Source organism: Hemiscyllium ocellatum, chromosome 5, assembly GCF_020745735.1.
Source record: "Hemiscyllium ocellatum isolate sHemOce1 chromosome 5, sHemOce1.pat.X.cur, whole genome shotgun sequence".
Lineage (NCBI taxonomy): Eukaryota > Metazoa > Chordata > Chondrichthyes > Orectolobiformes > Hemiscylliidae > Hemiscyllium > Hemiscyllium ocellatum.
Genome location: NC_083405.1, coordinates 79,261,957 through 79,286,545, shown reverse-complemented (window position 1 = coordinate 79,286,545; position 24,589 = coordinate 79,261,957).

Below are 24,589 nucleotides of genomic sequence, written 5' to 3'. Positions count from 1 at the left end.
GGTGTGTTAGCTTTTATTGGTAGAGGGATAGAGTTTTAGAGCCTCGACGTCATGCTGCAACTGTACAAAAATCAAGTGCAGCCTTGGTTGGAGTATTGTGTACAATTCTGGTCACTGCATTATAGGAAGGATGTGAAAGCTTTGGAAAGGCTCAGAGGTGAATTACTGGGATCTTGCCTGCAATGGAGGAAAGGTCCTATGAGGAAAGGCTGAGGGACATGAGGCTGTCTTCTTCAGAGAGAAGAAGGTTAAGAAGATGGACAGTGAGAGGCTTTTTTCCTCAGATTATGATGGCTAGCTCAAGAGGACATAGCTTTAAATTGAGGGGTGATAGATACAAGACAGATGTCAAAGGTAGTTTCTTTACTCAGAGAGAGGGAGTGGTGTGGAACACCCTGCCTGCGTCAGTAGTAGACTCGTCAACTTTCAGGGCATTTAAATGTTCATTGGATAAACCTATGAATAAAATGGAATAGTTTAGGGTGGATAGGCTTCAGATTGGTTCCACAGGTCAACGCAACATTGAGGGCTGAATGGCCTGTACTACGCTGTAATGTTCTATTCTATGTTCTATGTTCTTGGCAGCTGATGCAGTGGTGCCAGGATGGAGGCCAGATCCTATATGTATGTTCCATAACAATTCACCAGCCCAAGAAAAAAACTAAATTCCAGTATAGACATGGGAGCTAGGGCATCTTTGATCACCCTCACTATCTTCCAACGGGTGTAACCTGGTCTTGTCAACCCTGTGGCCCAAGTAGGGTACTTGCAGCACTTGAAATATCCATTTTTGCCTTCTAAGGCATAAGCCCACCTGGGAGAAAAATCTAAGGACTATGTCCAAGTTCTCTAAGTGCTCCTTGTTGGTTTTCATATTAATAACACATCATCTAGCTAAATGGTGACTGGGGTAAACCTTATATGATGTTCTCCATCATTCACTGAAAAGTTGCACAGGCTGGAATGGCAGTCTCAAATACTGGCCCAAACCCTTGTGGGGATTAATTGTAGAATTCTTCTGGGAATCTTCATCTAATCACAATTACAGGTGCATACGGCTCATCTCCAGCTTCATAAAGGATAGTCTCCCTGCCAACTTTGCATATAATTCCTCCATGCAAGTGATTTGCTATTTATCCAGCTGCAAGAAGTGGTTTACCATTTGTTTAAAATCCCCACGAAGATGAACCAACCTGTCATCCAGTATTTCCATAGAGCAGAGAAACTGTGCCATGTTCATCACAGCCTTCAAAATGTCAACAACGACAATGCGCATCTCGCTAAGATCATCTCTACACCCAACCTCTTGCCTCCAAAGAGTTGCCAAACTGTAAATGGGCCATTGTCAGCAGAAAACTACCCAGCATTAAGGACAACATCAACCTCAACACCACAGTGCCAGTGCCACGGCAGCCTCCGCAAGACATGTCAGATCATCAACATAGATCTTACCATCACACAAGCAAACTCCACCCACGACATACACAGCAGATACTCATGTGACTCAGCCAATATTGTCTACATCATATGTTGCAGGCAAGGATGCCTCAAGGTATATTAGCCGGATCCATGCAGATGTTATGGCAATGGATGAATGGACAATGTGCAATAATCACTAGACAGGAATGTTCCCTCCAGTACAGGAAACACTTCAGCAGTCAAGGATAGTCAGCCTCTGATCTTCGGGTAAGTGTCCACCAAGGCAGCTCTTGAGATGCACAACAACGCTGAATTGCCAAGCAGAAACTGATAGCCAAGTTCCGTACCCATGAAGGCGACCTCAACTGTGGGTTCATGTCACATTACGTGTCACTCCACCACACTGTTCTGCATCTGTGGAATCATCCTTACTGTCCTGTTTTAACACCATCACCTTGATAACTTGTTATGATCTCTCTACCTTAATTAGTTGGTACAGCTTTGGATTATTTGTTACTTCAGTTAAACCCTCATCATGACACTCTTATGCCTAGCATGTTATTCCAGCTGTCTCCAGCACCACCTTATTTTTCATTTTTTGTAATTATCTCTCTGCCTCAATTAATTAGATTATAGGTCATCACCTTCACCACCTATTCAGCTGTTGACACTTTACTGGGTGGAAAATGTCATTAGGATTTTCTGATGGGTGCAATATGTAATCAATGCAGATTTTTAATTCCAAGCTGCTAAGTGTAAAGGTTAGGTCTGTTCTACAGATACAGAACTGGAGTGGAGTTAACACTCTCCTCACACATTTCTTGCCTGACTAAGATCCTATACAATATCAGAGGTATGACCACGATTGGCTGATAGCACTTACATGAATTCATTGATGATCCCTGCTTTTATATGACTTGAACCAACTCTGCAAGGTAGATTGAGCCACATACAGCAAACTCTCAGCTGGCTTGATTCCCACTGGGTCTTTTTGAAGCTGTAGTTTCCAGAGAATCCATCCAACATTTGGTATTTTCAACACTATTTTCGCTTAAACTTACAGGGCAAGCAAAGTGGTATTCCAATGTCAAACAGATCTATCCGCCTCAAATTTAATACCTCCTCTTCGACAGGCATTAACCTTTCAATTCATATTAATTCATTACAGTTACCCTCATCAGAACCTACTTTTCATTAATCATTCATGGTTAATGTTATTGTCAGACATTGTTTTACATTGAATGCTTTGTAAGACAAACATTTTCTGCCACAAAATTGGAAAGTCTCCATTGTCTAGAACTTTGAGTGATCATTGTTTCAGCAACATGATTGTTTGCTGAAGCCACTCTTTCATCAACGGCAAGTCCCAATATGATCTACTTAAGGATGATCATTTTAATATGAGTTGCCTTCCAGAGAAATAACAAATAGAGCAATATATTGTACCCAACTTCTAGATATATCAGAAGTTGTAATGAGGGATATCAAGTTTGTAAAAATCTGAACATCCAATTTTACAATTTAAACTTGCAAGTAGGTATCTAATTAACTAGAAACCTTAAACGATATAACTATTATGCAGAATCATTTATTAGATTAAAATTTTTATAATGAAGGTGATTTCAAGGCCTATATCAATATATTTGTACAATGAGAACTAAGGAATAATATCTTCATTGTAAATTAATCAAAAATCATTGTAAATGAAGACATTGTTTAAAAACCCTGCCTTGCAATGAAATTTAGTAAGTTCATTTAAAAATAAATTCAGCATGGATTCTTCTTATAATATGGAGCTGTCTATTCTATGCCACACAGCACATATAAGTTAATAGTAACTAGTGATAGATACTGATAAATACTGAATTAAATATTAACTTTGATAAAATAAAGCCATACATTTTGAAAACATCTAATCAATAGAAATAATAAAATGTGTAATGGCTGCTTGTGTTATTGTCATGTAAATCACTATATTCATTTTGTGGACTGCATTTGGAGTTATCTGGCATAATAATTCTGTCCAATGTCACTTCCAACATTCTTCAAACTTTCATGGGAGCTAGTATTAATCAGTCCGCAAATGTTTAGAAGTTAGGACTGTTGAATAACAAATCTTTGTTTCAGATTTTGAAGTCCCAATATTCAGCAAATTGGTCCATCTGTTAATGCTGTGTAGACACTAAAGGGATTTTGAAAGAATAAGAGCAATATGAGCTATAATGATTTTATATTGTTTTTAATATTTTATTAATGCTTGTTTCACGATGCCAAAACATGATCTCAGTGTCCATGGGGTTACACAGAATCTAATTTTTGAAGGCGATTTCAAAAGAAGGTACTACCATTACTAAAGTACAAAGTTAAAGGTGTTCCTGAGTTAAAGAATGAGATAAATAATTATAATTATTTGTGTTATACTATTGTGCTTTGACCACAAGTCATCTTTGGGACATATTTATTAGTTTAATATTAGACAACTCCCAATGAAATAATGAAGGATTTGGTGTAATGAATTAACATGAGAAGGGATATAGAAGGCAAAATACTGGAAATCTGAAATAACCACAAAGTGTAAGAAACTAATAGGTCAGGCAGGGTGGCACGGTGGCACAGTGCTTAGCACTGCTGCCTCACAGCGCCTGAGACCCGGGTTCAATTCCCGACTCAATTCCTGACTGTGTGGAGTTTGCATGTTCTCCCCATGTCTGCATGGGTTTCCTCCGGGTGCTCCGGTTTCCTCCCACAGTCCAAAGATGTGCGGGTCAGGTGAATTGGCCATGCTAAATTACCCGTAGTGTTAGGTAAGGGGTAAATGTAGGGGTATGGGTGGGTTGCGCTTCGGCGGGTCGGTGTGGACTTGTTGGGCCAAAGAGCCTGTTTCCACACTGTAAGTAATCTAATCTAATCTAATCAGGCAGCATCTACTGAAGGGGAAACAGAGTTGAGGAGCAGCATTTGATGTTCTCCTATCTAGCATGTTTGGAGATGAGTGGAAATTTGATTATGGTATTGATGTCAGATGGGTCCCTGTCGCCTGTTCTTCCACCCTGATTAAGTCTGTGATGGGAAAGCCTGTATGGTCTTCATGAAACCGACATGAAAATGTGTGGGTTGCTTGTGGTCTTCAGGTAAGACTCTTGTTCAAGAATACTCAGTGCTGATCGAGAGACCCAGCATCAGGAAGGGACCCACTTATAACTTGCTTGTAACTCTCACTTTGCAAAATACTCTTGCCATCATTTATCTATAGTCTGAGTAATAAATGATACTGGGCCTCCGACAGGATATTTCTCACAACAGCTGCTAAGTGGTGATAATGACGTATCGAGCTCTGAGCCTCTGACAACTTACAACTCACAGCAGACAAGATTTCTGACTTCTGGATCCTAATCACTTAAGATCTACCAGTGACCTTTTAGTTTCCTGATCCACTCATAATGCAATGGGCTTTCCCAGGAAAATGCAGCATGGATCCTTCATCGGTCACCCCAGAGCCTACATTTAAAAGTTCACTATGCCTCAGATCAATAAGAACTGGAAAAGATTAGCAATTTGACAGGCAGAAGGAATGGGTAAGAATGGAAGAAGAACATAATGGAAATTCTGTCAAAGAGCTGAGCACAGAGGAGTCATTAAATGACAAAAGAGTTGGTTGTGCAGGGACATAGGGAGTAGTAATGAAACAAATAATGATTTATCCTAAAGAAGTGCCAATGACAGGAATGAATGGCCGCCATTTAAAAACAATTATCAGAAAAACAAAATATAAACTGAAACATGGAAAGAAGAGGAAGCAAAATGGCCCAGAGATCATGGTTGGAACTATTTCAATAATTTCAAGTCATACTATTGTGAAGATGTTTTATATTTAATATTACTGGAGGAAATTTTAAAGGATTGTGGCAGGAGAAATTTATTTCAAGTGTTGCGCTATACCTGGAGTGTTGTCTTCAGAAGAGGTCATTGAATGTTTACAGTTGACCTTAGTTTTTTTTAAACAAGGCTTTCTAGCAATCACATGACTGGTGATGATGACTTTTCTTTTGCTGTAGACATTGCTGGAGCTTAATTTCAAATGTATAGGTTAATCCCTACAGAGAAATCTCATTAATTTCTCTTTTCCTGAAGAGAATGTGTGGATTTTGAAGATATTTTTTGGGATATGCCCTTCAACTGACTATATATGTTAATCAATTATTGTATCATTACTGAATAGGTTTAATTTTGATAATAAACCCTAAATTGACAGGTTTTTTTTGTTTAAAATTTTAAGAGTTTTGGTAATTAACTGGTAATCTTTGTAAATGGAAGAAATATTTCTATATGTTAAAATCAATGGAGGTGTAGGCCTTGATATGCCTCCAGTCTTGGTCATGACAATGTCTAATTAGAGGAGGCGGCTCCATGAACACCCCCATGCCCAATTATGAAGGGATCCGGCATGTGTTTGTGAATATCAAGGCTGAAGGATTTGTCACCATCTTTACCAGAAATGTGAAGGGGATAATCCAACAATTCCTGGCATTCCCATCATCTCAAAAGCCAATTTTAAACTAATTCAATTAATTCCATATGATACCAAGAAACAGTAGACCACATTCGATTCCGAAAATGTCCCAACAAAATCCTAGCTAGAGTGTTGAAGATTATGTTCAAGTACTGGCTGGGCCTCCATTAAAGCTGTTGTAGCAAAAATACGCCTGCCCAACAATGTGGAAAATTACTGAACTATGCTCTGACCACAAAAATTCAATTCTGCCCATTACCGCCCATTTGTTGCCCACATGACAGAAGTGTCAAAAATGGCAATAAATCAACAATAACCTGCCCAATGATGACAATCTTGGGTTTTATCAAGACCATTAGGTTCTATGCCTCAATTGAGGGTCCTTTTGTGACACAATGGCGTAGTATCCCTGAATCAGGAGGCCTGGCTTCAAGTCCCACCTGCTCCAGAGGTATGTAATAACATTTCTGAACAAGTTGATTAGGAAATACAGGTTAATTTTAAAAAAATATCTATGCCTCAATTGTAGCCTTGGTCCAAATATAGATAACAAAACTGAGATTCAGAGTGAGGCGGGAATGACTGTCTATCACTTCACAACATCAAGTATTTAACTGAGTGTGGCATCAAACAGCCTGAGGAGAATTGAAGTCAGTGGCAGCTAGTGTGGACATGGGAGAGGAGGGAAGAGAAACAACCTAATGTTGATTGAAGTTGTACCTAACACAATGGAAAATGGCTGTGGTTGATGGAGGTGAAACATCTCAGCCTAGGACATCACCAGAGTAGTAATGTCTTGGAATCAACGTTCTTCAACTGTTTCATCATCGGACTTCCTTCCATAATAAGGTCAGAAGTTGATGATTTCACAGTATCCAGTACCATCCATAACTCTTCAATAATGATAAAACCAATGTCAGAATTAATTACGTGCATTAATAATTAGAATAGAGATCATGAGTGCCAGGAAATTAATACCTCCAACAAAAGATAATCTAATGTTTCAGGAAGAGTGGCCCCTTCCTCAGTTCTGATGAAGGGTCACTCAACCTAAAATGCTAACTTTGATTTCTGTCCACAGATGCTGACAGATCTGCTGAGCTTTTCCAGCAATTTCTGTTTTTGTTTCTGATTTAAGGCATCTGCAGTTTTTTTGGATTTTAAAGTGTAATCTAATCTCTTTTAGACATTCGATGATACTACCATCACTGAATCTCCCACTATTACCTTCTGGGGGGTAACCATTGGCCAGAAACCTAATCCAGCCAAGCAGATAAATACTATAGCTGGAAGAGCAAATCAGATGCTTGATATGGTAGTGATTCACCTGACTAACTACAATCTTTCCACCATCTACAAGGCACATGCCAGGGGTGTGACGGAGTACTCTTGCCTTCGGCTTCAACAAAACTCGAGAGGATCAACAACGATCAGAACAAAGTTTGTTGGGCAATTGATATATCATTTTAAACACTCAGTGTTTATGCAGTGGCTTGGAGTGTCTTGAGTAAACATCATCCACAGGATACGCTGCAGTAACTGCAAGAACAAGGGCAACAAGTGCATGGATACACCAACACTTGAAAATCCCCTTCCAAGCCACACACCATTTTGACTTGGAAACATAGAACATAGAACAATACAGCACAGAACAGGCCCTTCGGCCCACGATGTTGTGCCGAACATCTATCCTAGATTAAGCACCCATCCATGTACCTATCCAATTGCCCCTTAAAGGTCGCCAATGATTCTGACTCTACCACTCCCACGGGCAGCGCATTCCATGCCCCCACCACTCTCAGGGTAAAGAACCCACCCCTGACATATCCCCTATACCTTCCACCCTTCACCTTAAATTTATGTCCCCTTGTAACACTCTGTTGTACCCGGGGAAAAAGTTTCTGACTGTCTACTCTATCTATTCCTCTGATCATCTTATAAACCTCCATCAAGTCACCCCTCATCCTTCACCGTTCCAACGAGAAAAGGCCGAGAACTCTCAACCTATTTTTGTACGACCTATTCTCCATTCCAGGCAACATCCTGGGAAATCTTCTCTGCACCCTCTCCAAAGCTTCCACATCTTTCCTAAAGTGAGGCGACCAGAACTGCACACAGTACTCCAAATGTGGCCTAACCAAAGTCCTGTACAGCTGCAACATCACTTCACGACTCTTGAATTCAATCCCTCTGCTAATCTTTCATTGTCACTGCATCAAATTCCTTTAAAGCCCTCCCTAGGTTCACGGTGGATGTGCCTACACCACACAAACTGCATGGTTCAAGTAGGTAGTTCACCATCGCCTTCTCCAGTGTAATTAGGGATGACCATAAATACTGACCTTGGTCATGAGCCCTGCATCCCACTAAAAGATGAAGAAAAATATTTTGCTCTTTTCTATTTTTCTCTCTATTATGTTGCAGAAAGAGAATTAAAGCCCCTGGACTCCTAAAAGATTTATAGAAGTGGATTCAATTGTACCTCTCAAAATGGAATCAAATATCGAAGAATGTGGACGTGTAGAGCAATGTGAAAAGAAGAGGAAGTTTAGTCAAATTGGGTAGTCCTTTCAAAGAGATAGCTCAGATTTAATGAATTGAAAGGATTTCTATGCTGTGTGATTCTATGAAGTGTTTGGGTATAACATGGTCAAACTGATCTAACTGCTAACTGAAAACTGTATTGTCAGCATGGTATTTCTGCACACCCACACAGATTTTTACCCCCCAAAAATTTGGAATAATTTGTTGGGTGCTGTGACTGTGATTATCAAATGCTGGAATATATTCACATCAACCATAATCCCACATACAAAAATCCACAACAGATTAGGTACATTACTTGTTATATTTTAAAATTACTAATCCCCACAAATGTTCATTGTGGTAACATTAGATATTTATACTCATCCAAATTTTAATTGTGGGGCCAATTATCACATTAGAAGACCTTTGTACACATTTTACTAATTGATTGCATGCTACTTTTCTATATTGATATATTTTTCTGCTTAGTATAATGGGTGATTGCATTTTTGGAACAATACTGTTACATGTCATTTTTCTATCATGTAGAATTAGATAGTTGAGCCAGCAGTGTTTAGTAGCCTGATAGAAAATCTGCACATTTGCTATGACATTTGCCTGATTCAGAGTTTAATAGATTCCTGACCAATGCTGCGTGCACATGAAATATTTTTACACCAATGGTTATAGGTTCGGTAATTGCTAATGATACAAAATGTGTTAGCATTTTGCACCAGTTACGGAATAATTTTAGAATCAGGTGCAAAACTAATTCCAGAAGATGGCAGTCAGAATCCTTTGGGCAGGGCATTTCACATCATATGGGCTGGGACCACATTGAGTATAAACTTAATGCAATGTGGAACTGGGGGTAATAAGTACCCAAAAACCCAATGAACCTCCTCAACTTGATACATGTTTTACATGAAAAGACATGATCCAAATATTCTTTTTAAAAAGACCATCTTAAACCTTTCAACAAAAAAAATACTTTGCTAAGAAGGCATTGGATAAAACAGCAACAATATTGTACCTGCAGGGAGCAGGGAGAACAGATAGAGTTAAACAGTCTTGATCATTTCAGAGGGAGGTGACATGGCCCTATTTGTGGGTGGAATAAGACAACTGCATTTCTAAATTAAAACATTTGAGACTGGCATGAAAAAGAACAGTACATTTCTCTCTCTCCCTCTCTTGTCTTCTTCTTGCAACTCCACTTAATGAAATGTCTGAGCTGAAACCCATCAAAAGTAACTTTTATGTTTTGTGGAGAGTTCCTGAAGAAGATTTTCATGGAATCTACCTTACCAACTGAAGCAAATGGAATTCAGCCAATTATAAGTGTTTCTGGAAAGCATTCCAATGCCATCAGCTTGTGTTTGCAGAGTATCTTTAGAATTAGAACATCGTTTGAGACAATCTATGACTATTTATTTTTCTTGAGTTTAACTATTACTCGACCAAAAAACTTCAAAGTATTCTGTAGAGTTTTCTTTTTAATTTCGCCGCAGACCAGTGTATGTTAGTTTCTGAGCAAGGTGATATACATTCAATATTTGCACAATCCGGACTCTTTATGTTTTTTGAGTACATTTGTTTCTGGTAGTAAACCATTATTTGTTGTTAACAAAAGAAACTGGTTAAAACAGGTAAAAACAATGACTGCAGATGCTGGAAACCAGATTCTGGAATGGTGGTGCTGGAAAAGCACAGCAGTTCAGGCAGCATCTGAGGAGCAGTAAAATCGACATTTCGGGCAAAAGCCCTTCATCAGGAATACAGCCTGTATTCCTGATGAAGGGCTTTTGCCGAAACGTCGATTTTACTGCTCCTCGGATGCTGTGCTTTTCCAGCACCACTAATCCAGAAAAAGAAACTGGTTACCTTGTTCTTAACACAGAATCCAATGCAGTCTGATAACGTGTTTCTTTTTGTCAATTCTATTTCTTATTCCTTTATCTTATCCTGGAGTTGGACCAACGATTCAATTATGATTATAATAACTTCTGAATGTAGGGATATGTAAATTGAGATGCCAAGTCACGTTCATCCATTTTGCACTACTGCACAAAATCTAAACTAGCACTATAATGTCTCAATTGGGTAACCTAGATGGCTTCTTCCAGTTTTGTTTTACGTATATTTACGTATATTTCAATACAACGGATCGGAAGAGCTTGGAGAGATCCCCCAGACATTCAAAGAGACCTTGGCCTTCCCGAGCCCTGCCCTTGCTCCTTCTTCCTCTGGAAGTGTGGATTCAATATCAATCCACCCTTTATTTCTTTTATTCCCTTACATTTGTTACACTTTTAACTCCTGTCCATTCTAGATGTCAAAGAATCTACGTAACAGGATAAGTATTAACTTGGCTTTGCTTTGTAATTCAGTGACACCCACCATGGTTCAACTGTCAAGACTCGATCGAGAAATCTCCAAGATTTAAGAACCAGGCAAAATAACCCTTCATGCCCACCATGTGTGCAACCTGTTTGAGGGTACCGTCCAAATGATCCCCTCCAAAGTTAAGGGAAAAGCATAGATCTGAGGCTGACCAGATGACTGGGGTCAAACTATAAAAAATACCACAACTGAGAAGGTTAATGAGTTGGAAGAAATTATAGTTATAGAAGAAGTGTCTTACTGAGGGAAGAATAGAATTTCTTTGGAGGCAATTCAAAGAAGGTTCACTAGGATGATCCCTGGTATGGAGGAGTTGTCGTATGAGATTGATACCCTACTCACTGACGTTTAGAAGAATGAGTGGCGATTCTTTGAAACTTATAGGATTCTTAAGGGCCTTGACAGGATACATGCTGAGAGGATGTTTCCCCTCATGGAAGAGTCTAGGACCAGAGGGCATAGTCTCAGAATAAAGGGATACCAATTTAAGACTAAGGAGAGGAAGAATTTCCTCTCTTAGAGGGCTGTGAGTGTTTGGAACTTCTTATCAGAGAGAGCTGTACAGACAGATTCCTTGTATATATTTAAGGCTGAGATAGAAATATTCTTGCTCATTTGGGGAATTAGGGATTATGAGAAAAATGCAGGAAAGTAAACTTGAGGAATGTTATCAGTCATGACCCTGTTGAATGACAAAGCAGAGTCAAGGGGCAAAACAGCCCAGTTCTGTTCCTATTTTGCATGGTCGTATGATGTTATGGCAGGTGTGTGACTCCAGCAGAGGTGTGTGCTGGCATCTCAACATCTTCCAATTTACATCAAAGAGTTCAATGTGGGGACCAAAGTTAAATTCACTGATGACACCAAGATAGATAAGAATATATGATGTGAAGAAGGCATAAGGAAGTTCCAGACAGATATAAATTGGTGAATGAGTGACCAAAAATCTTGCTGATGGAATATAATCTTGGAAAATATGTAGTTGTTCACTTTGGCAAGGAGAATGATTCAGGTGGCATTCAAGATGGGATTTGTTTTTTGGATAGTAATGCCATACAAGGATGTGGGGAAAAGGCAGGAGACTGCCAACTCCTTGACACCCATCATCATTCTACTGCCAACTAGATAATCATGTTGATTGGGTCAATCAAGTTGGAAAAGGTAGCTACAACAACAAATTCACAGAATGTTTTCCGAGAGCAATATGTCATGGACCCTTTGACAGCAATTTCCAAAGCCACAGCCCAAAGGACAAAGACAGCAAAATGTGGAAACACTGCCACCTGGAAGTTTCCCTCCAAGCCACTCACCAATCTGACTTGAAAATATATTGTCATTCCTTCACTGTTGCTGGGTCAAAATCCTGGAATTCACTCCCTAATGGCACTGTGGGTCTGTCTACAGAATATGAACAGTGGTTCAAGAAGGCAGCTCACCATCACCATCATGGGATGAGCAATAACTATTGGTCCGGCCAATGATGCCCATGTCACAAAATCATAGAATCTCCACAGTGTCTGCATCGACCCTCCAAAGAGCTCCTACCTAGATCCAGCCCCCACCTTATGCCCAGTTGTTTCCATTGTGAGACAGTTTGGTCTACTGAGCATAATCTCAGAGACACCCATATAATACCACAATGAAAAGGAACTCCTATCAGAGGGTCAAGAATCTGTGGAATTCTTTACAGCAGAAAGCTGTTGAGTCTGTGTCATTAAATATATTCAAGACTGAGATAGACATATTTCTAATCAGAAAGGGAATCAAAGGTTATGGGAAAAAGACAGGAAGTTGTGGATTGTCAGATTAACCATGATCTTGTTAAATGGTGAAGCAAAGCAGACTTGATGGGCTGAAGGGCCTACTTCTGCTCCTACATCTTATGGTCTCATGGTCTTAAGTGAGATCTGAGGAGCTGATAGTACCCTGTTGCTTTCTCCATTGCAAGACTTCAGTCAATCAAAGTAGACTTGCCAACCAACTGCCCCTTTCTCCTGTGTTTTAAATTACTGTTATTGTTTGAAATTTGGCATTCTTGTGTATATTCTTATGAGTGTCAAATGAAAAATCTTTGACACAATGTTTCTCTTTTCAGCAATATACAGGAGTAACAATTACTATGGTTATCATGAAGCAAGGTAACATCACCAACACACTGGTCTCAGTTTCTAAGCTTTTGTTGCAACTCACATTGTTTTCTTGTGCAAGTATAACAGCTTTTCTGGAAAGTTAATTTTCTACAAACATTAGTGAATCTAATGCTTAGTAAATGCTATTTCTTCAAAGAAAATTGATTCACTTGTTCTGAATATTTCACTAAACATTATTTTTGTGCTGTCCATCCTGAACCACTGTTGGTGTTGTGGTATTCTTTCAGAGAGACTGGTACGTTCTTTTGTGAACTTAGCCATAGAGTCATAGGGATGTACAGCATGGAAACAGACCCTTCGGTCCAACCTGTTCACGCGGACCAGATATCCCAACCCAACCCAATCTAGTCCCATCTGCCAGCACCTGGCCCATATTCCTCCAAATCCTTCCTATTCATATACCCATCCAGATGCTTCTTAAATGTTGCAATTGTACCAGCCTCCACCACTTCCTCAAGCAGCTCATGCTATACACGTACCACCCTCTGTGTGAAAAAGTTGCCCCTTAGGTCTCTTTTATATCTTTCCTCTCTCACACTAAACCTATGTCCTCTTGTTCTGGACTCCCCGACTCCAGGGAAAAGTCTTTGTCTGTTTATCCTATCCATGCCCAGCATGATTTTGTAAACCTCTATAAGGTCACCCCTCAGCCTCCGACACTCCAGGGGAAACAGCCCCAGCCTGTTCAGCCTCTTCCTATAGCTCAAATCCTCCAACCCTGGCAACATCCTTATAAATCTTTTCTGAACCCTTTCAAGTTGGATAAAATTCCTCGTCTTTTACAACAAATGATGAATTTTTCATTATTGATAAGTCAGCATGAGGGCAACAAATTATTTTCAGTGAGGCTTATGATTTCAGACTCAAGTTTAAATGATTTGGAACAATTGATTTGGCATCATCAACAATACAGACCTCGAACACCTTGCTCTTTCTAAGTAAATCCAATCAATGGGTTCAAAATGTTTAACAGAGATAGGTAGTCACCTTTATAGAGGTTTACAAAATCATGAGGGATATGCATAGGGCAAATAGCCGTGGTCTTTTTTCCAGGGTAGAGGAGTCCAAAACTCAAGGGCATAGGTTTAAGTGAGGGAGAAAGATTTAAAAAGGACTGAAGGGGCAACTATTTTTTGTAGAAGGTAGGGTTTCTATGGAATTACCTGCCAGAGAGTGTCATGGAAGTGGGTATAATTACGCCACATAAAAGGCATTTAATAGTAGTAGGAAGGGTTTAAAGGGATATGGGCCAAATGCTGGCAAATGGGACTAGATCAGGTTAGGATTTCTGATCGATGTGGATGAGTTGGGCCAAAGGGTCTGCTTCCGCTCTATAACTCGATGACTGGTTGAGACCATTGTGAATAGCATCTTGAAAGTCTGTTAATCTTTCACATAAGACTGACTGCAAGTCATTACTAACATCAGCCAACCTAACAGTAACAGCTAAATGTATTCAAGCCCATATGTCAGCTTAACCACACATAGGGCAGACTGTGTGTCAAACCTAGGCCAGTTAAAACAAGACAGCAGATTGCAAACACGTCTTATATCAATTGAATTGACATGTATTTTGGCTGAAATGAAAAGCAGAATCCATTACCTCAGAGATGTCCAAATTGAAACCATTCTAATCACATGGGGTTTCCTGAGCACTCAAAGACTGATTGTAAGGCCAGTCCAGTGCTCTTTCACTTTTCTTTATTCTTTTGTAGGATGTGGACATTACTGGTGATGCCATCGCTAATTACCCTAGAATCAAATGGTTAACTATTCTATTTCAGTGGCCAGTTAAGAGTCAATGACATTACTGTGGAGTCACATGTGGGCCAGATCAGGTCAGGATGCCAAGTTTCAATTCCCAAAGAATATACATGTATCAGATGAGTTTTGCAACAGTCAATGACAGTTCCTTGGATGCCACAATTAAGACTAACTTTATACAATAGACTTATTAATTATATTTAAATTCCATCAGCTGCCATAGTGGAGCATTAATCTGGGCCATTGAATTACTAGTCCAGTGACATCACGACACCAAGATCCTTCCCTAGTACACTTTAAATTACCTAATCATCAGAGAACAGCAGTGGGTGATTTTATCTATGCTCAGTTACTGAGTTGCAAACTGCTTGTCAAATTGGTGCTTTTTGCAGTTTTAACTTAGTTCTGTGCTCTGCAAGCACCATCACCCTGTCCACTTGCTGAATGCATAAACACAAGGCATGATACCCCTGAGTGGCCAGTGCTACTTAAAGGCAGTCTGTGATTTTTACAGTGTCGCATTGTGGCTGTAAGAAATGGCAAGAGCTCACTGAAAGCTGAGTCTAAATTCTGATACTTTCAAGAAACAGCTCAATCTGCAAGACAGTGAACACAGTTTTCTGACTATATTTTGATATATTAATCAAAGGGATGAAAAGACATAGGTTCTGGATGCTCTCCACATGTCATGGAGAGACAATAGTACAAGTGGGACAATGGGATCAAACATTCATAAAATGTAATAACAATCTGATAAGGTGAGCAAGTTTATCCTCAAATTGCACCTATCCATTGCCCTTTGTGCAAATCCACTATTTAATTCTCAATATTCACATCACCCACCAACAAATATCACTAGTAATAAGTACTCAATCCTTTAATCCATAGATGCGCACATTTGGCACTTTAGCTAGCCTCACATCTACATTATTCAATGTAATCAGCTCCTTTCTGCTCAGGTTCTTTGTGACCAATGCGCCCCCACTTCCTGTTGCACTTCCTCCTCCTCCTCCTCCTCCTCCTCAACTTCTTCCTGCTCCTTCTTCACTCATGCTTATGCTCCTCCGCCTCTTACCTGACAGGTGCTGGCAAGAGCTGTTTCTCATCATGGCACAGCACAGAGCCACCACTACAAGTCTTTTGTGGCTATTCAGCTGAGTACTATAGTGCATCCAGTGTGGTTTGGGTAGCAGAAACATTGCTTCAGGATGTCACTGCTGTGCTGTGAAAGGTATCTTGCAAAAGCATGACTACTACTTTTGACATCGTGTGTGTGTGGCAGATTCGTGTTATGAACCACTTCATAATCTTTGTCTCCCTTTGGCAGGCTACAGTGGATCAAATATAGGCTTCTCATTGGACAGCTGCAGGATTGAGGCATCATGAATGTTTCAAAACAATGGGCATCAAACGATGTGCTCATGTGGTTGTATAGTGAGGAATAGGAATTCCTTCTGGTTCATAATAATTGCCAAGTTTGCATGAGTTGCACACAAAGCAACATATGTGCAATTAATGACCCCCTGCTCCATGGGGAAGCTGACAGTGCAGGGTACCATGAGGAAAGGTCATTAGTCTAAAGATTTTATTTTTCTCTCCACAGATACTGCCAAATTGGCTGAGTATTTCCACCATTTGTTGATTTTGTTTCAGATTTCCAACAAACACAATGAATTGCTACTATTTGTTCTGCTCTTCCAGATGTGTTCACTGACGTTCACAACACTGCCAAGCTGAGAGAACGCCAGCAAACTGTATCGCCTCTTACCTCAGTATAGCCTGTGGTTCTATGCTCTATTACATAGAACATGGAAAAGTACAGAATGGAACAGGCTCTTTGGCCCACAATGTTGTGCCGAGGATTAATCCTAATGTAAAATAAAATAATTTAGCCTACGCACCCCTCAATTCACTGCTATCCATGTGCACTTCCAGCAGTCACTTAAATGTCCCTAATGACTCTGCTATTTTTAAACAGTTGCTCAAACCATTCAAATTTCAAGCAGAGAAAACCAAACTTATCCCTTACCAACATGGAAATTTAACTATTTTAGTTTCCTAGTCAAATTTTAGTCATGTGGCTACATGTGCAAGCAGCACAAATCACATTGTATCACAATTGCAAAAACTTTGATTTTATCTCCACTCATTTCAAGCAGTAAAAGGGAAACAGCTACGCTTGCATGTTGCTTCAAAAACTATTTCATCACCGCACAGCAATGTACGTGGCAAATTAAAAACTTTGTAACTTCTGGTAATAACGTCATCATTGATTTTTAACAATGGATTACAGGGTAACACAGGAATGTTCATTGTTAACCATGGAACACGTGGAGCTGAAGTTTCATTTTGCAGTCAGGACCCAACATTTAGTGCATTTCTAGGTTCGCCCACTACAATAGAGCCTAGCAACTAACATGATCTTTGAGGCAATTGTGGGTATGGTTCAGGGATATAGTACCTATCCAATTAAGGTTGGCCAAAGCAGCTGCAGATTGAGGCAATTTAGCATAACCACCTTCTTCTGTCTCCCACAGGGACAATTTTGGGATCGGAGCCAACAGAAGCAAGAGTGGCCTAATGGATGTCTGTAGGGGGAGAAGCAGCAAGTTGAGCCCACATCATCATAACAGGTGAGCACACACTCCACCAGCTGAGGCACTCTCATCTCTGTTGGATGCCATGCAGTTTTAGGATGTGTGACACAGGGTGACTATGATGGAGCAGGATCAATCAGGGACACAGAGGCAGCTTGGGCAGTCTCCCTCTGAGGATAGAGACAGACAGAACCATGCTCAGCTGGCTGGAGATATTCAACTTCTGAAACCACACAGGATACCACCAGCCTGACCACCAGCATGAAATATGTGCCAACATATCAAGTTTCCAAGAGGCATTGTGAACACAAGGACAAAGAATGGAGGAATTCATCCATCAGATGTACATTGTCATGTCTCAGGCTTTTCAATTAATCAGCTTCCCATTGAGAAAATGAACAGCTCTGTGCCACATTTCTCTGAGAATATTAGAACAGTGCATTGGTGTTGGTCGATTGTGTGACACCATCTGGAGCATTAACCAGTCAGTGGTATTAATGGCCCAAAGATGCAAGGTTTAGTGCACCCTAGTTGTCAGTTGCACCCTAGCTGGTCATTCCTTCAGAGAATCGAGTGTTTAATCAAAGGGCAGAGGGAATCAGTGTTGATTTTGAGGGCCGCTCCTCATGGGTATCCTCATTGGCATTTAATATCTTGGCCTCTCAGACTGCACAAGCATTTACAAATGAACTCCATCTGGTGGAAGCTGCCCTTGCATGATTACTTATGGAGGAGACTGCAGTAATGTATCCAGGCCAAGGGTGACCATCAAGGGTCACAGACAGACAGGAGCAAACAGATTACCATCATTTCAAACCCACCCACAAATGGAACAGCAAAAATGAGCAGCCATAAAATAAAGCTATTGATTTATCAAGGTCACATTAAAGTTCACTTGACTGATGTGTTATGTTCATGCATAATTATGAAACTCAAAACAATGGAGATGGTAATGTCTAATTTTTGACCTGTGTATTTCCAGTCTTTTATGAAATCATAGTCAAAGGATGGAAAATGATACAAACATAATAAGATGATATATCATAAATAGGCCATTTAGCCATCAAGTCTGCTTAAGATTCAACAAGATCAAGGATGATCCAACAATCGTTAGAAAGTTGCACTTGCCTGCTTTTATCCCATAACCTTTCATTCTTTTTCTAATTAAAAATCTGTCTATCTCAGCCTTCAATATTCTGAACAACCCAGTCTTCACTTCAACAATCCTCTGTGGTGAAGGATTCCGTAGATTCAGTACCCTCTGGGAGAAGAAATTCCTCCTTACCTCTGTCTTAGATGGGTGATCCCATATGCTGAGATCTGGTCCTGGATTCTTCCACAAGGAAAATCCCCAAAGAATCTTACATGTTTCACTAAGGTCCCCTTTCATTCTTACAATCTCCAATGAGCACAGGCCCAAATTATTGAACCTCTCCTGATAAGAAAGTCCCTACAAAATCAGGATCAGTTTTGTGAACCTTCTCTGGAATGCCTTCAATGCCAGGATATCTGTACTTAGAGAAGGGGACCAAAACTATTCATAGTATTCTTGGTGTGGTCTAACTAGTGCCAAAACTCTTCACAGTATTCTCAATGTGATCTCATATAGTTTCTATTTTTATATATCAATCTTTTTGAATTAAAAGCCAGCATTCCAGTTGCATTCCCAATTACCCATTGAACCTCATGCACGAGGACTCACAAATCCATCTAAAACTCCCTGCAGTCTTCCTCCATAGAAATAATATTCAGCTCCCTTAACATGCCTGTTTCCCTTTGTGGATTCTTTGTGTCATCTCCATTGTTTGACTTACCATCTATTTCTGTGTCATCCACAAACCTGATGATAGCACTTTGTCTTCACTCCCTCAAGTCATTACATATTGGAAAGTCCATGTCTTTTATTTTTCTGTAGTTTTGATCTAGACTGAAATGAAGAAATGTAATCATTGATTGCAGATTACAGGTTTTAAAAGAAAGTAACCTGCTGCTCATTGTACGCACAATTTACAGAACTGTTTGTTCAAGCAGTAATTGAAGTATAGTTTGCAGACAAACTGGAATGAAAGATGTGTTAAAACTGAGTTATAGCTGGCAACAAATAGTTGATTATTCTGTGGACTGATGACTTCTGCTTGCCAAGAACAATGTGATTGGTTCCGAGGTATCTGAACATCTGAGGCTCAGAATAAGATAGTAAGGACTCTTCCAATCTTCACCAGCTGAGAGGGTCCCTCTGTTCTTGACAATAAAAGACACACCTTAAGTCTGAAGCAAACTAATTTATCTTGCCTTCAGCAAGCTGTGACTTTGAATTAGTGAGTCAGAGTCTTTTCTATAAGTGTGAACCAGCTACCCTGTGCTGCTTTCAAACCAGTGAAACCATTTAGAAAATTCCAAAAAACAGCATTCTGAACACCAAAAGATTATGTCAGTTACTCTACAAACAGGAACTACTAAATGATCTCTGCAGTGTTTCACATGTGTTTTGTTTCCTGTCTATGTGTGTGTGGAAGGGGAAATTAATAAAGTGGTTCAAATTGTATCTTATCAGAGTTATATGCTGATGGTTCATAATTGTTTATTTCTAAATAGCGCCTGTTTATATGTAATAAACAGTAATTTTATTAAAGTTCAAAAACTTAGTTCATGTTTTTTGTCTACCGGGGGTCTGAAAGTCAGATAAATTGAGGGATTTGCATATTTTCAAAAAAACTTTAACCTTTTTGACAGTACCAGAAAAAGGTTGAGCTTGGCTTCCAGTATGCCACCCCAGTGAGACATTAAAGTGTTGTGGTTGAGCATTGTTCCCTGTCGCAGTCCACTAGTTGGAGGTTGCCATCTTTGAAATTCCATCTTTGTCCCATTCTTTGTTTTTTTTTTAGTTAGCTAATCCTTTGCCAATGCCCCAACACAATGAGATCTTGTCTGATTATATAGCCTTATGTGTGGCATCATAATAAACACTAGGTGGAAATCCAAATAGATTGCCAGTTTCCCTTTATCTATCTTGCTTGTTACTTCCTTAAATAATTCAAATTATTTTGCCAGACATGATTTCCCATTCCTGAAGCCATGCTGACTCTGTTTGACTATGCTACACATTTCTAAATGCTCTGTTATTATGTCTGCTAAAGAAGCCTGTGACATCCTACCAATTGTACATGTTAAACTGCCTGTCCTGTTTAGTGTCTCCCTCCATTTTTGAATACGTCTAATACTTTGGCATTTTTTCAATCATCCAGAACTTTACTAGAATCTAAGGATTATTGGAAAATTATTACAAATGTATCCACTATCTCTGTAATTCATTCCTTTATTATCCTAGGATGCAACCCACCAGATCCAGGACCTTTAGATCCATTAGTTATATTAGTGTCTCTCAAACATTTTTTTTCTCCAAATATAGCTATTGTATTTGTTTCTTCCCCACATTCTTCCCTTTGAGTTAATATCTTTGGAATTCTATTAATGTACTCTTCCATTAAGGCTATTGTCATGTATTCATTCAAATTCTCTTCAATTGCTGGTTCCCCAATGTTATTTCCCCAACATCATTCTCTAAGGGGCCTACATGCAACATTGCCTTTCTTTTCCTTCTTATATATTTAAAGAAGCTATTGCTGCCAAATGTATATTATCTACTAGTTTGCACTGACAGCTTAAGACAATGAAAGTTGTAAGAAATACAGTCCCCTACTGATCAAGGATCTATCTACATCACTCTTAAGTATACGCATGGATTCTGCTTCCACAGCCGTCTGTGGTAGAGAGTTCCAAAACTTCTGAACACTCCGAGAGAAGAAATACCTCTTTATTTCAGTCTTAAATTGGCACTCCGTTATTCTAAGACTATACCCTTGGGTCCGAAACTCTCCCATGAGGGAAAGCATCCTCTCAACATTTACACTGTTGAGTCTTTTAAGAATCCTGTATTTTTCATGAGGTCACTTCTCATTCTGCTCAACTCCAATGAATACAGTTCCAACCTGTTTAGCCTTTGCTCAAAAGATAATCCCTCCATTCTGGGGATCATCCTGGTGAACCTTTTCTGAAGTGCTGCAAATGAAATGCTATCTTTGCCTAAATAAGGGAACAATACTGCTCACAGTACTCCATATATGGTCTCAACAGCACCTCGTACAGTTGCAGTAAGACTTCCCTATCTCATACTCCAATCCCCTTGAAATAAGGACCAACATTCCAGTAGCCTTCTTGATTACCTGCTGCACCCGAATACTAGCTTTCTGTGTTTTATGCACAGATACTCCCAAATCCCTTTGTCTTGCACTTCTTCCAGTTTCTCTCCATTTAAATAATAATGCGTCTTTGTTCTCCCTTGCAAAATTAACAATTTCATATTTTCCCACACTACACCCCATTTGGTAGTTTTTGCCCACTTATTTACCTGTTTGGATCCCTCTCACAACTTGCCTTTCCAACTATTTTAACATAATTTATAAATTTGACCCCTGTACATTCACTTCTATCCTCTAAGGTCATTAACATAGATATTGCAAACAGATGCAGGCCCAACATTGATCCCTTTGGAATCCCACTGGTCACACGTTAATTTCTCCCTTTTTTATGGTCATATTTTGTTGGATTTTAAAATCTTTCCAATCCTTTGGCTTACCACTAATCTGTACCATGTTGTTTCTTTTCTTTCAATTTGATAATCTTTCTTATTTTCCCGGTTAGCCAGTTATTTTTTTCCATTCCCTGAATCCTTCTTCCTTGTTACAATACATCTTTGTTGTGCCTCCTGAACATCTACCACTGTTTATCAATCGTCTATTCTACTAAATCCTTTACCAGTCTACTCCAGTCAACCCGACCCTCATTCCTTTTTAATTACACTTATTTATTCATATCCCACTCTGGGTATTATTACCTAAGTAACTGCCTTGCTGTGTCTTTTGCTTTGTCGACCAGTTAACCCTCTCTCCAGAACCCTACTCCCACCCTCCCAAATAGTTTATAGCCCTCTGTCAGCTAAATTTATTGGGTATTCCAGAACATGGTTCCAACAGAGTTCAAGTGAAGCCCATCCCACTGGAACAGTTTCCTTCTACCCCAAAACTAGTGCCAGCCCTTCACAAACTGAACCCTCTTCCACCCCACCAATCTTCAAACTATATGTATTATATATTATTTACCCTATGCCAATTTGCCCATGGCTCAGGTAGTAGTTCCGCAGTCATTACTTTGAAAATGCTCTTTTCTAATTAAGCTCAGAACTGCTCACTGCAGCACATCAGAATTACCTCACCAAATAATAGTGTCACTTGACAGCAATTTTCCAGGCCTCCATACCCATTATCCCTCACCCGATGAGAACTCAGCTCATATACTTCCAATCATCAGTCAAAGAATATCCCTGCTGGTGTCAGGCACTAGGAATCCCATCTATTCTCATTTCTGCATGCATCTGGTGCCTCCTTCTTTTCCCATTCTAGTTTTTAACTTTACTCTTCCCAGATCCAACTACATCTCCTTCCCAGCTCCTTCACACATTTTTCACCTTCCTCCTTTAATCTGTAGCTCAAGTCCTGACGGCTTATATGTGATAGTACAAGAGGTGAACTAATACTTTTTAACTTACTACCAATGCTGACATTAGCATTCCAGAAAAGAACTGATATGAAGAATGTGTCCTGATTCTGCTGATAAGTTTGATCCTACTAGCTGACATGATATCTAATTTATTGATGGAATATGTAGGTTCTGCAAAAGTCACAGGAGTAAAAATGCTATCCAACTCCATTAAAATAAATTAAAATATATGGTTATTGGGGCTGCACTCACTGAAGATTTCTAAATTTAATCCCCTCTAACAGGATTTTCAAGTCGACTGATGAAATCTCCTAGAGTGAGATTGAAAGATATTAAAGTGCCTTCTGTGTTTACATTAACCCAGAATAAAATAAAATCAATGCAGCAATAACATTGTATTCAAATATACCGTATAACCATTCATGGTCTAAACAGAATAACCAGCCAGTGAATGTCTTTTATATATCCTTCAAGTCTTCTGGTGAATTTAATAATAATTTTTTTCATAATTTCAATGACACGACCAAACTGCAACTCAAACTGTTACACAATAAAACACTCTTTGTTTTCACTTAAAATTATTTCTTTCCAGGAATGCAGTATTGAATAGTGTTCCCATTCACCCAATCAACAAACATAAATGACCAGGAGACCATGAATTGATCTGTAAGTGTTAAATGCAAACAAAACCAGTTAAGGTCAAATGTTGACACATTGTTTTTGTTCCTGTACACCTCTGGAACATTTTGTGAGAGAAGGATATTTTTGAATAACAATGGTGTTTGATCATTTGTAACTTTCCTATTTAAAATGTTTCTTACAATCTATCATGGATTGAAAACAATCATGAAAATACTTTGGTATACCTGAGAAATTGATGATGTTGGTACTCAAGGCTTGAAAACATTTATTTGATTTCCCTCTGCAAAACTTCTCTGTTGCACATATTAAGGAATTTATTTAAAATAGACATTCAGATTTGCATTAAAAAAGTACATAGAGAAACATGATATGATCAAAGTAGATGGCAGTAGACTTCCAGGTGTTAAACCTTTGCTCACTAATACAATCATTTCAAATTTTATGAAACTTCAGTGTTGAAAACTGATACCCCAATATTTACTTTAGATCAAATAGCATTGCTTTCAATGCTCAGTTTTAAATAATTAAAAGGGAGAAATTCAACTCAAGACCATTTGTCCTAATCACATAAAGAATGTAAGAAACTGGAGCAGAAGGAGGTTCCAAACTGGAACCTGTTTGTGACCTTTGATCTCAACTTCATTTTCCCGTGTAACCCCTACATCCCTTCAGTTCCCATACAGGCCAAAACATTATTGACCTCTTCTTGAATAAACTAAACCGGCTGAGTTTCTACAGGTTTGAAACATGTATATTCAAGAATTAAAAATCAAAGGTGGCACCCTGCCCAGTCCCACTGATTCCCATGACGATCCTCTTCTCCGCTTGATCCCAAAACATTGCGACACGCCAATAATGTCAGCACTGAGTATTCCTACCCAGGTATGGGTTCCTCACTCATCAGTATGTGCCTAAAACTTGGTGCTTCCACACAAATGATACTTGGTGCCAGATTTACTTTGGGCTTTCAGGACAGTATGAATCAATGCACAAAGAAATCATTTCATTGGGCACCTTCAAGG